The sequence below is a fragment of the Bacillus rossius genome, unplaced genomic scaffold (assembly GCF_032445375.1).
Source record: "Bacillus rossius redtenbacheri isolate Brsri unplaced genomic scaffold, Brsri_v3 Brsri_v3_scf663, whole genome shotgun sequence".
Classification (NCBI taxonomy): Eukaryota; Metazoa; Arthropoda; class Insecta; order Phasmatodea; family Bacillidae; genus Bacillus; species Bacillus rossius.
In genome coordinates, this window is record NW_026962880.1 from 7,501 (window position 1) to 18,533 (window position 11,033).

Genomic DNA, 11,033 nt, shown 5'->3' on the forward strand with positions numbered 1-11,033 from the left:
ATGATCGGTGCCCACATTCGGGCGCGGCCCACTGCGGGAGCAGACCGTTGGCCCGTGGGCTCGCTGTGAACTAATTTGCCCACTGGTCCGAAAAGTATTCATTTCTAAACACCTTTGGCCAGGGCTGAAGACCGCGACTAACCCCTTTGAAACTTGTCTCTCAGGGAGCTGCGATCCATCAAACATTTCATTGTTAACAGAGGGGAACCATTACTTGGTTAAGACGATAGGACACGCGTTCCCCACCATTTCGCATCCAATCGAATTGCCGCACAAGAGCTCGTTACCTGAGAAAGGTATAGCATTGGCTCGCAGCTAGTGTATTGCAGTTCAGACAGATAGGCCACTTTAGATAGTTCTTAGTGTTCACAGTTATCACCAAGACTAGACCCATATGGATTTAATTCTTCAAGGAGCAGCGGTCCACCAATAAGAGAGATGAAGACATGTTTTCGGATGGCCACAACGCCCCCTCGCCACCCAAATGTGCATGTTTTAAGTGTACATTGGGAGTCGACGGAACATCGGGAGTCCGCTTGCTTTCTCCGGATCAGCTGCCACCCCCCTGATCTACCAGATAGACAAGAACATGTCTTCTCCACCAATCTCATCCACCGAAGCTCCGATCATGGCTTCTTCTACCTTTATACTGATATACCCCCACGGAGCAACATGCGGGCAAGGGAACTCTTGCTACCCTTCAGTAAAGCAGGTATCTCTTATAGATGGTGACTGCACCTTGGCCAGGATTGAAGACCGCGACTAACCCCTTTGAAACTTGTCTCTCAGGGAGCTGCGATCCATCAAACATTTCATTGTTAACAGAGGGGAACCATTACTTGGTTAAGACGATAGGACACGCGTTCCCCACCATTTCGCATCCAATCGAATTGCCGCACAAGAGCTCGTTACCTAAGAAAGGTATAGCATTGGCTCGCAGCTAGTGTATTGCAGTTCAGACAGATAGGCCACTTTAGATAGTTCTTAGTGTTCACAGTTATCACCAAGACTAGACCCATATGGAATTAATTCTTCAAGGAGCAGCGGTCCACCAATAAGAGAGATGAAGACATGTTTTCGGATGGCCACAACGCCCCCTCGCCACCCAAATGTGCATGTTTCAAGTGTACATTGGGAGTCGACGGAACATCGGGAGTCCGCTTGCTTTCTCCGGATCAGCTGCCACCCCCCTGATCTACCAGATAGACAAGAACATGTCTTCTCCGCCAATCTCATCCACCGAAGCTCCGATCATGGCTTCTTCTACCTTTATACTGATATACCCCCACGGAGCAACATGCGGGCAAGGGAACTCTTGCTACCCTTCAGTAAAGCAGGTATCTCTTATAGATGGTGACTGCACCTTGGCCAGGATTGAAGACCGCGACTAACCCCTTTGAAACTTGTCTCTCAGGGAGCTGCGATCCATCAAACATTTCATTGTTAACAGAGGGGAACCATTACTTGGTTAAGACGACCGGACACGCGTTCCCCACCATTTCGCATCCAATCGAATCGCCGCACAAGAGCTCGTTACCTGAGAAAGGTATAGCATTGGCTCGCAGCTTGTGTATTGCAGTTCAGACAGATAGGCCACTTTAGATAGTTCTTCGTGTTCACAGTTAAGACCACGGCTAGACCCATATGGAATTAATTCTTCAAGGAGCAGCGGTACACCAAGCATTTCATTGTGTACTAGAAAGCACCTCTACCATGTAACAAACATACGACCACCAAATTTCTGCTTACTTCCCCCAGCGGATAGTATTTGCTAGTATCATCCACAAAGTAAATCAATTTTTTCAATGTACCGCTTCTTGGGGGAACTGGGCATGAATCAATCAAGCATTTTGAGGTAGCATGTCCGCTTCACCGCGAGGTGCTCTGAATACCATTATACATTCTTTTTCATCATCCACTTTCAGACCACTACGACCCATACTGAATTAATTCCTCAAGGAGCTGCAGTCCACAAAACATTTTACTGTGTACTAGAGGGCACCTCCACCATGTAACAGAAAACATACAACCTTCTTAATTTAATTCTGCATTGTTTCCCAGACGATTTGTTAGCCATACAACAGTACCATCCACAGTAATTCACCTCTTTGAAATCCAATGCATTGTAGAGAAACTGAGGTGGTAGCATTCAAACCGTTCTGTAATGTTAATTCTGCTTCATAGAAAGGTGCTACAGGTTCCACAATAATTAATTGGATATTTTTGCAATATATATAGGGCGAGAAAACTCGGGGGGACTCCCTTTTCATTTATGTACATATTCTTTCCATATTGCAAATAATTCCAATTTTTCCCGATTGCATGTCCCCCTAATATACCCAAAATGGGCCTATCGATGGGTTCACAAAGGTACCCAAAATATGAGATTTTGACTGAAAGAGGCTGGCTAACTTCCGGGAACATGATCATAGGAAATAGGTCAAAATCCCGAATCGCAGTTGTTTACGAACAACCACGAACGGAGACTTAAAATAACCTATAAGGCTGGAATTCATGGGGCCTGTATAACAGGCATTTACACAGACTCTCGGGAGGGAGGGCTCTGTGGCCGGGAGAATTTTCTGGCTCCCCGCCCGAAACTTTTCAGAGTCCCTAATGCCTGCTTGAATGTGAATAAGCAGAGCCCGGTAGCTGATATTTTGCCGGGGTGTGGAGGCCCCGGTCGCCGCCAAATTCCTCTGGTCACAGCTTGTGTTAATACACATGTTAATTTTACATGCAAACCACCAATGACAATTTTCCTCGGCCGCGGAGGCCTCGGTCGCCGCCAGAATTTTCTGGTTCCCGCTCAATATATTGCAGAGTCCTGCAGGCCTGCTTCTGTAGGAATATGCAGAGCCCGGTAGCTGATATTTTGCCGGGGTGAGGAGGCCTCGGTCGCCGCCAAATTCCTCTCATCCCAGCTTGTGTTAATACACATGTTAATTTTACATGCAAAACCACCAATTACCATTTCCTCGGCCGCGGAGGCCTCGGTCGCCGGGAGATTTTCCTGGCTCCCCGCTCAATATACTGCACAGTCCCGCAGGCCTGTCTCCAGTGGAATACACACAGTCCGAGAGCCGAAAATTTGCCGGGGTGTGGAGGCCTCGGTCGCCAACAGATTGCCATAGGCTCTGGCTGCAATATTTACCGTGTATTTTTTCCCTCCAGAGACACCACTACACCCTATATAACCCAAAATGGGCCTTGACGCGTGTACACGCGGAGCCCGAGCGCCGAGAGTTCTCCCGGCCGCGGAGGCCTCGGTCGCCGGGAGAATTTCAACGGCCCCTGCTCGAAATTTTTCTAAGTCCAGAATGCCTGCTTCTCCCAGCCTGTGTTAATACACATGTTAATTTAACATGTAAAATCACCAAGGACCATTTCCTCGGCCGCGGAGGCCTCGGTCACCGCCAGAATTTTCTGGCTGCCCGCTCCCCATGGGTAGACGCGCTGCCCAAGCGCCGAGAGTTCTCCCGGCCGCGGAGGCCTCGGTCGCCGGGAGAATTTCTCCGGCCCCTGCTCGAAATTTTTCAAAGTCCAGAATGCCTGCTTCTCCCAGCATGTGTTAATACACATGTTAATTTAACATGTAATATTACCAATGACCTTTTCCTCGGCCGCGGAGGCCTCGGTCGCCGCCAGAATTTTCTGGCTGCCCGCTCCCCATGGGTAGACGCGGAGCCCGAGCGCCGAGAGTTCTCCCGGCCGCGGAGGCCTCGGTCGCCGGGAGAATTTCTCCGGCCCCTGCTCGAAATTTTTCAAAGTCCAGAATGCCTAGTTCTCCCAGCCTGTGTTAATACACATGTTAATTTAACATGTAAAATTACCAAGGATTATTATCCCGGCCGCAGAGGCCTCGGTCGCCGCCAGAAATTTCTGGCTCCCCGCTCAATGTATTGCAGAGTCCCGCAGGCTTGCTTCTCCAAGCCTGTGTTAATACACATGTTAATTTAACATGTAAAATTACAGAGGATTATTTCCCCGGCCGCGGAGGCCTCGGTCGCCGCCAGAATTTTCTGGCTGCCCGCTCAATGTATTGCAGAGTCCCGCAGGCTTGCTTCTCCAAGCCTGTGTTAATACACATGTTAATTTAACATGCAAAATCACCAATGACAAATTCCTCGGCCGCGGAGGCCTCGATCGCCGGGAAAATGTTCTGGCTCCCTGCTCGAATTTTTTTTCTAAGTCCCGATTCGCTATTACAGGCTGGCGCACGGAGTCCGAGGGGCGTAAATATGCCGGGTAGTGGTGCCTTCCGTCGCCGAGACATTTTACAATTGCCTGGGAGCAGTATTTAACATGTTAATTTTTTCCCCTCGTGACACCACTACCCCCTATATAACGCAAAATGGGCCTTGCCAAGGGGGCGCGCAACGCCCGAGCGCGGGCGTTTTTCCCGGCCGCCGAGACCTCCATCGCCGGGAGAATGTCTTCAGCTATTTGCTAGATTTCCCGATTCGCCCCGCACGACAAACAACCACGAACGAGGTGGTTTTCGAGAGTTCTCCCGGCCGCGGAGGCCTCGGTCGCAGGGAGAATTTCCCTGGCCCCTGCTCGAAATTTTTCTAAGTCCAGAATGCCTGCATCTCCCAGCCTGTGTTAAAACACATGTTAATTTAACATGTAAAATTACCAATGACCATTTCCTCGGCCGCAGAGGCCTCGGTCGCAGCCAGAATTTTCTGGCTCCCTGCTCAATATATTGCAGAGTCCCGCATGCTTGCTTCTCCAAGCCTGTGTTAATACACATGTTAATTTAACATGTAAAATTACCGAGGATTATTTCCCCGGCCGCGGAGGCCTCGGTCGCCGCCAGAAATTTCTGGCTCCCCGCTCAATATATTGCAGCGACCCGCAGGCTTGCTTCTCCCAGCCTGTGTTAATACACATGTTAATTTAACATGTAAAATCACCAAGGACCATTTCCTCGGCCGCGGAGGCCTCGGTCGCCGCCAGAATTTTCTGGCTGCCCGCTCCCCATGTGTAGACGCGGAGCCCGAGCGCCGAGAGTTCTCCCGGCCGCGGAGGCCTCGTAGCCGGGAGAATTTCTCGGGCCCCTGCTCGAAATTTTTCTAAGTCCAGAATGCCTGCTTCTCCCAGCCTGTGTTAATACACATGTTAATTTAACATGTAATTTTACCAATGACCTTTTCCTCGGCCGCGGAGGCCTCGGTCGCCGCCAGAATTTTCTGGCTCCCGGCTCAATATATTACAGAGTCCCGCAGGCCTGTCTCCAGTGGAATACACACAGTCCGAGAGCCGAAAATTTGCCGGGGTGTGGAGGCCTCGGTCGCCAACAGATTGCCATAGGCTCTGGCTGCAATATTTACCGTGTATTTTTTCCCTCCAGAGACACCACTACCCCCTATAAAACCCAAAATAGGCCTTGCGGTGGGTACACGCAGAGCCCGAGCGCCGAAGTTCTCCCGGCCGCGGAGGCCTCGGTCGCCGGGAGAATTTCTCCGGCCCCTGCTCGAAATTTTTCAAAGTCCAGAATGCCTGCTTCTCCCAGCCTGTGTTAATACACATGTTAATTTAACATGTTAAATTATCGAGGATTATTTCCCCGGCCGTGGAGGCCTCGGTCGCCGCCAGAATTTTCTGGCTCCCCGCTCAATATATTGCAGAGTCCCGCAGGCTTGCTTCTCCCAGCCTGTGTTAATACACATGTTAATTTAACATGTAAAATCACCGAGGACCATTTCCTCGGCCGCGGAGGCCTCGGTCGCCGCCAGAATTTTCTGGCTCACCTCTCAATGTATTGCAGAGTCCCGCAGGCTTGGTTCTCCAAGCCTGTGTTAATACACATGTTAATTTAACATGTAAAATTACCGAGGATTATTTCCCCGGCCGCGGAGGCCTCGGTCGCCGCCAGAATTTTCTGGCTCCCCGCTCAATGTATTGCAGAGTCCCGCAGGCTTGGTTCTCCAAGCCTGTGTTAATACACATGTTAATTTAACATGTAAAATTACCGAGGATTATTTCCCCGGCCACGGAGGCCTCGGTCGCCGACAGAATTGTCTGGCTCCCTGCTCGAATTTTTTCTAAGTCCCGATTCGCTATTACAGGCTGGCGCACGGAGTCAGAGGGGCGGGAATTCGCCGGGTAGTGGTGCCTTCCGTCGCCGAGACATTTTTCTATTGCCTGGAAGCTGTATTTAACATGTTAATTTTTTCCCCCTCGGGACACCACTACCCCCTATATAACCCAACATGGGCCTTGCCGCGGGTACACGCGGAGCCCGAGCGCCGAGTGTTCTCCCGGCCGCGGAGGCCTCGGTCGCCGGGAGAATTTCTCCGGCCCCTGCTCGAAATTTTTCAAAGTCCAGAATGCCTGCTTCTCCCAGCCTTGTTAATACACATGTTAATTTAACATGTTAAATTACCGAGGATTATTTCCCCGGCCGTGGAGGCCTCGGTCGCCGCCAGAATTTTCTGGCTCCCCGCTCAATATATTGCAGAGTCCCGCAGGCTTGCTTTTCCCAGCCTGTGTTAATACACATGTTAATTTAACATGTAAAATTACCAATGACCATTTCCTCGGCCGCAGAGGCCTCGGTCGCCGCCAGAATTTTCTGGCTCCCCGCTCAATGTATTGCAGAGTCCCGCAGGCATGCTTCTCCAAGCCTGTGTTAATACACATGTTAATTTAACATGTTAAATTACCGAGGATTATTTCCCCGGCCGTGGAGGCCTCGGTCGCCGCCAGAATTTTCTGGCTCCCCGCTCAATATATTGCAGAGTCCCGCAGGCTTGCTTTTCCCAGCCTGTGTTAATACACATGTTAATTTAACATGTAAAATCACCAAGGACCATTTCCTCGGCCGCGGAGGCCTCGGTCGCCGCCAGAATTTTCTGGCTTCCCGCTCCCCATGGGTAGACGCGGAGCCCGAGCGCCGAGAGTTCTCCCGGCCGCGGAGGCCTCGGTCGCCGGGAGAATTTCTCCGGCCCCTGCTCGAAATTTTTCAAAGTCTAGAATGCCTAGTTCTCCCAGCCTGTGTTAATACACATGTTAATTTAACATGTAAAATTACCAAGGATTATTATCCCGGCCGCAGAGGCCTCGGTCGCCGCCAGAAATTTCTGGCTCCCCGCTCAATGTATTGCAGCGTCCCGCAGGCTTGCTTCTCCAAGCCTGTGTTAATACACATGTTAATTTAACATGTAAAATTACAGAGGATTATTTCCCCGGCCGCGGAGGCCTCGGTCGCCGCCAGAATTTTCTGGCTGCCCGCTCAATGTATTGCAGAGTCCCGCAGGCTTGCTTCTCCAAGCCTGTGTTAATACACATGTTAATTTAACATGCAAAATCACCAATGACAAATTCCTCGGCCGCGGAGGCCTCGATCGCCGGGAAAATGTTCTGGCTCCCTGCTCGAATTTTTTTTCTAAGTCCCGATTCGCTATTACAGGCTGGCGCACGGAGTCCGAGGGGCGTAAATATGCCGGGTAGTGGTGCCTTCCGTCGCCGAGACATTTTACAATTGCCTGGGAGCAGTATTTAACATGTTAATTTTTTCCCCTCGGGACACCACTACCCCCTATATAACCCAAAATGGGCCTTGCCAAGGGGGCGCGCAACGCCCGAGCGCGGGCGTTTTTCCCGGCCGCCGAGGCCTCCATCGCCGGGAGAATGTCTTCAGCTATTTGCTAGATTTCCCGATTCGCCCCGCACGGCAAACAACCACGAACGAGGTGGTTTTCGAGAGTTCTCCCGGCCGCGGAGGCCTCGGTCGCCGGGAGAATTTCTCGGGCCCCTGCTCGAAATTTTTCTAAGTCCAGAATGCCTGCATCTCCCAGCCTGTGTTAAAACACATGTTAATTTAACATGTAAAATTACCAATGACCATTTCCTCGGCCGCAGAGGCCTCGGTCGCAGCCAGAATTTTCTGGCTCCCTGCTCAATATATTGCAGAGTCCCGCATGCTTGCTTCTCCCAGCCTGTGTTAATACACATGGTTATTTAACATGTAAAATTACCGAGGATTATTTCCCTGGCCGCAGAGGCCGCGGTCGCCGCCAGAATTTTCTGGCTCCCCGCTCAATGTATTGCAGAGTCCCGCAGGCTTGCTTCTCCAAGCCTGTGTTAATACACATGTTAATTTAACATGTAAAATTACCGAGGATTATTTCCCCGGCCGCGGAGGCCTCGGTCGCCGCCAGAATTTTCTGGCTCCCCGCTCAATATATTGCAGCGACCCGCAGGCTTGCTTCTCCCAGCCTGTGTTAATACACATGTTAATTTAACATGTAAAATTACCGAGGATTATTTCCCCGGCCGCGGAGGCTTCGGTCGCCGCCAGAATTTTCTGGCTCCCGGCTCAATATATTACAGAGTCCCGCAGGCCTGTCTCCAGTGGAATACACACAGTCCGAGAGCCGAAAATTTGCCGGGGTGTGGAGGCCTCGGTCGCCAACAGATTGCCATAGGCTCTGGCTGCAATATTTACCGTGTATTTTTTCCCTCCAGAGACACCACTACCCCCTATATAACCCAAAATGGGCCTTGCGGCGTGTACACGCGGAGCCCGAGCGCCGAAGTTCTCCCGGCCGCGGAGGCCTCGGTCGCCGGGAGAATTTCTCCGGCCCCTGCTCGAAATTTTTCAAAGTCCAGAATGCCTGCTTCTCCCAGCCTGTGTTAATACACATGTTAATTTAACATGTAAAATTACCGAGGATTATTTCCCCGGCCGCGGAGGCCTCGGTCGCCGCCAGAATTTTCTGGCTCCCCGCTCAATGTATTGCAGAGTCCCGCAGGCTTGCTTCTCCCAGCCTGTGTTAATACACATGTTAATTTAACATGTAAAATCATTGAGGACCATTTCCTCGGCCGCGGAGGCCTCGGTCGCCGCCAGAATTTTCTGGCTCCCCGCTCAATGTATTGCAGAGTCCCGCAGGCTTGCTTCTCCCAGCCTGTGTTAATACACATGTTAATTTAACATGTAAAATCAACAAGGACCATTTCCTCGGCCGCGGAGGCCTCGGTCGCCGCCAGAATTTTCTGGCTGCCCGCTCCCCATTGGTAGACGCGGAGCCCGAGCGCCGAGAGTTCTCCCGGCCGCGGAGGCCTCGGTCGCCGGGAGAATTTCTCCGGCCCCTGCTCGAAATTTTTCAAAGTCCAGAATGCCTGCTTCTCCCAGCATGTGTTAATACACATGTTAATTTAACATGTAATATTACCAATGACCTTTTCCTCGTCCGCGGAGGCCTCGGTCGCCGCCAGAATTTTCTGGCTGCCCGCTCCCCATGGGTAGACGCGCTGCCCGAGCGCCGAGATTTCTCCCGGCCGCGGAGGCCTCTGTCGCCGGGAGAATTTCTCTGGCCCCTGCTCGAAATTTTTCAAAGTCCAGAATGCCTAGTTCTCCCAGCCTGTGTTAATACACATGTTAATTTAACATGTAAAATTACCAAGGATTATTATCCCGGCCGCAGAGGCCTCGGTCGCCGCCAGAAATTTCTGGCTCCCCGCTCAATGTATTGCAGAGACCCGCAGGCTTGCTTCTCCAAGCCTGTGTTAATACACATGTTAATTTAACATGTAAAATTACCGAGGATTATTTCCCCGGCCGCGGAGGCCTCGATCGCCGCCAGAAATTTCTGGCTCCCCGCTCAATATATTGCAGCGACCCGCAGGCTTGCTTCTCCCAGCCTGTGTTAATACACATGTTAATTTAACATGTAAAATCACCAAGGACCATTTCCTCGGCCGCGGAGGCCTCGGTCGCCGCCAGAATTTTCTGGCTGCCCGCTCCCCATGTGTAGACGCGGAGCCCGAGCGCCGAGAGTTCTCCCGGCCGCGGAGGCCTCGGTCGCCGCCAGAATTTTCTGGCTCCCCGCTCAATGTATTGCAGAGTCCCGCAGGCTTGCTTCTCCAAGCCTGTGTTAATACACATGTTAATTTAACATGCAAAATCACCAATGACAATTTCCTCGGCCGCGGAGGCCTCCATCGCCGGGAGAATTTTCTGGCTCTCTGCTCGAATTTTTTCTAAGTCCCGATTCGCTATTACAGGCTGGCGCACGGAGTCCGAGGGGCGGAAATATGCCGGGTAGTGGTGCCTTCCGTCGCCGAGACATTTTACAATTGCCTGGGAGCAGTATTTAACATGTTAATTTTTTCCCCCTCGGGACACCACTACCCCCTATATAACCCAAAATGGGCCATGCAATGGGTGCCCACAACGCCCGAGCGCGGGCATTTTTCCCGGGCGCCGAGGCCTCGATCGCCGGGAGAATGTCTCCAGCTATTTGCATGATGTCCCGATTCGCCCCACAAGGCGAACAACCACGAACGAGGTGGTTTTCGTTCGTGGTTGTTTTCGTTCGTGGTTGTTTACTGTTCGTGGTTGTTTTCATTCGTGGTTGTTGTGCGTTCGTGGTTGTTGTCGTTCGGGGTTGTTTTCCGTTCGTGGTTGTTGTCGTTCGTGGTTGTTGTCGTTCGTGGTTGTTGTCGTTCGTGGTTGTTTTCCGTTCGTGGTTGTTTTACGTTCGTGGTTGTTTTCGAGGCAATTGGTACTTTGAAAATTTCAATCGGTTAGCTAGAAAAAATTCTCCCGGCGGTGATTGCCTTGATCGCCGGGAGAATTTTCTGGCTCCCCGATAAAATTTTTTCCAAGTCCCGATTCGCTCTTACTAGCTGGCGCACGGAGTCCGAGGGGCGGGAATTCGCCGGGTAGTGGTGTGTTCCGTCGCCGAGACATTTTCCTATTGCCTGGAAGCAGTATTTAACATGTTAATTTTTTCCCCCTCGGGACACCACTACCCCCTATATAACACAAAATGGGCCTTGCCGCGGGTACACCCGGAGCCCGAGCGCCGAGAGTTCTCCCGGCCGCAGAGGCCTCGGTCGCCGGGAGATTTTCTCCGGCCCCTGCTCGAAATTTTCCAAAGTCCAGAATGCCTGCTTCTCCCAGCCTGTGTTAATACACATGTTAATTTAACATGTAAAATCACCAAGGACCATTTCCTCGGCCGCGGAGGCCTCGGTCGCCGCCAGAATTTTCTGGCTGCCCGCTCCCCAAGGGTAGA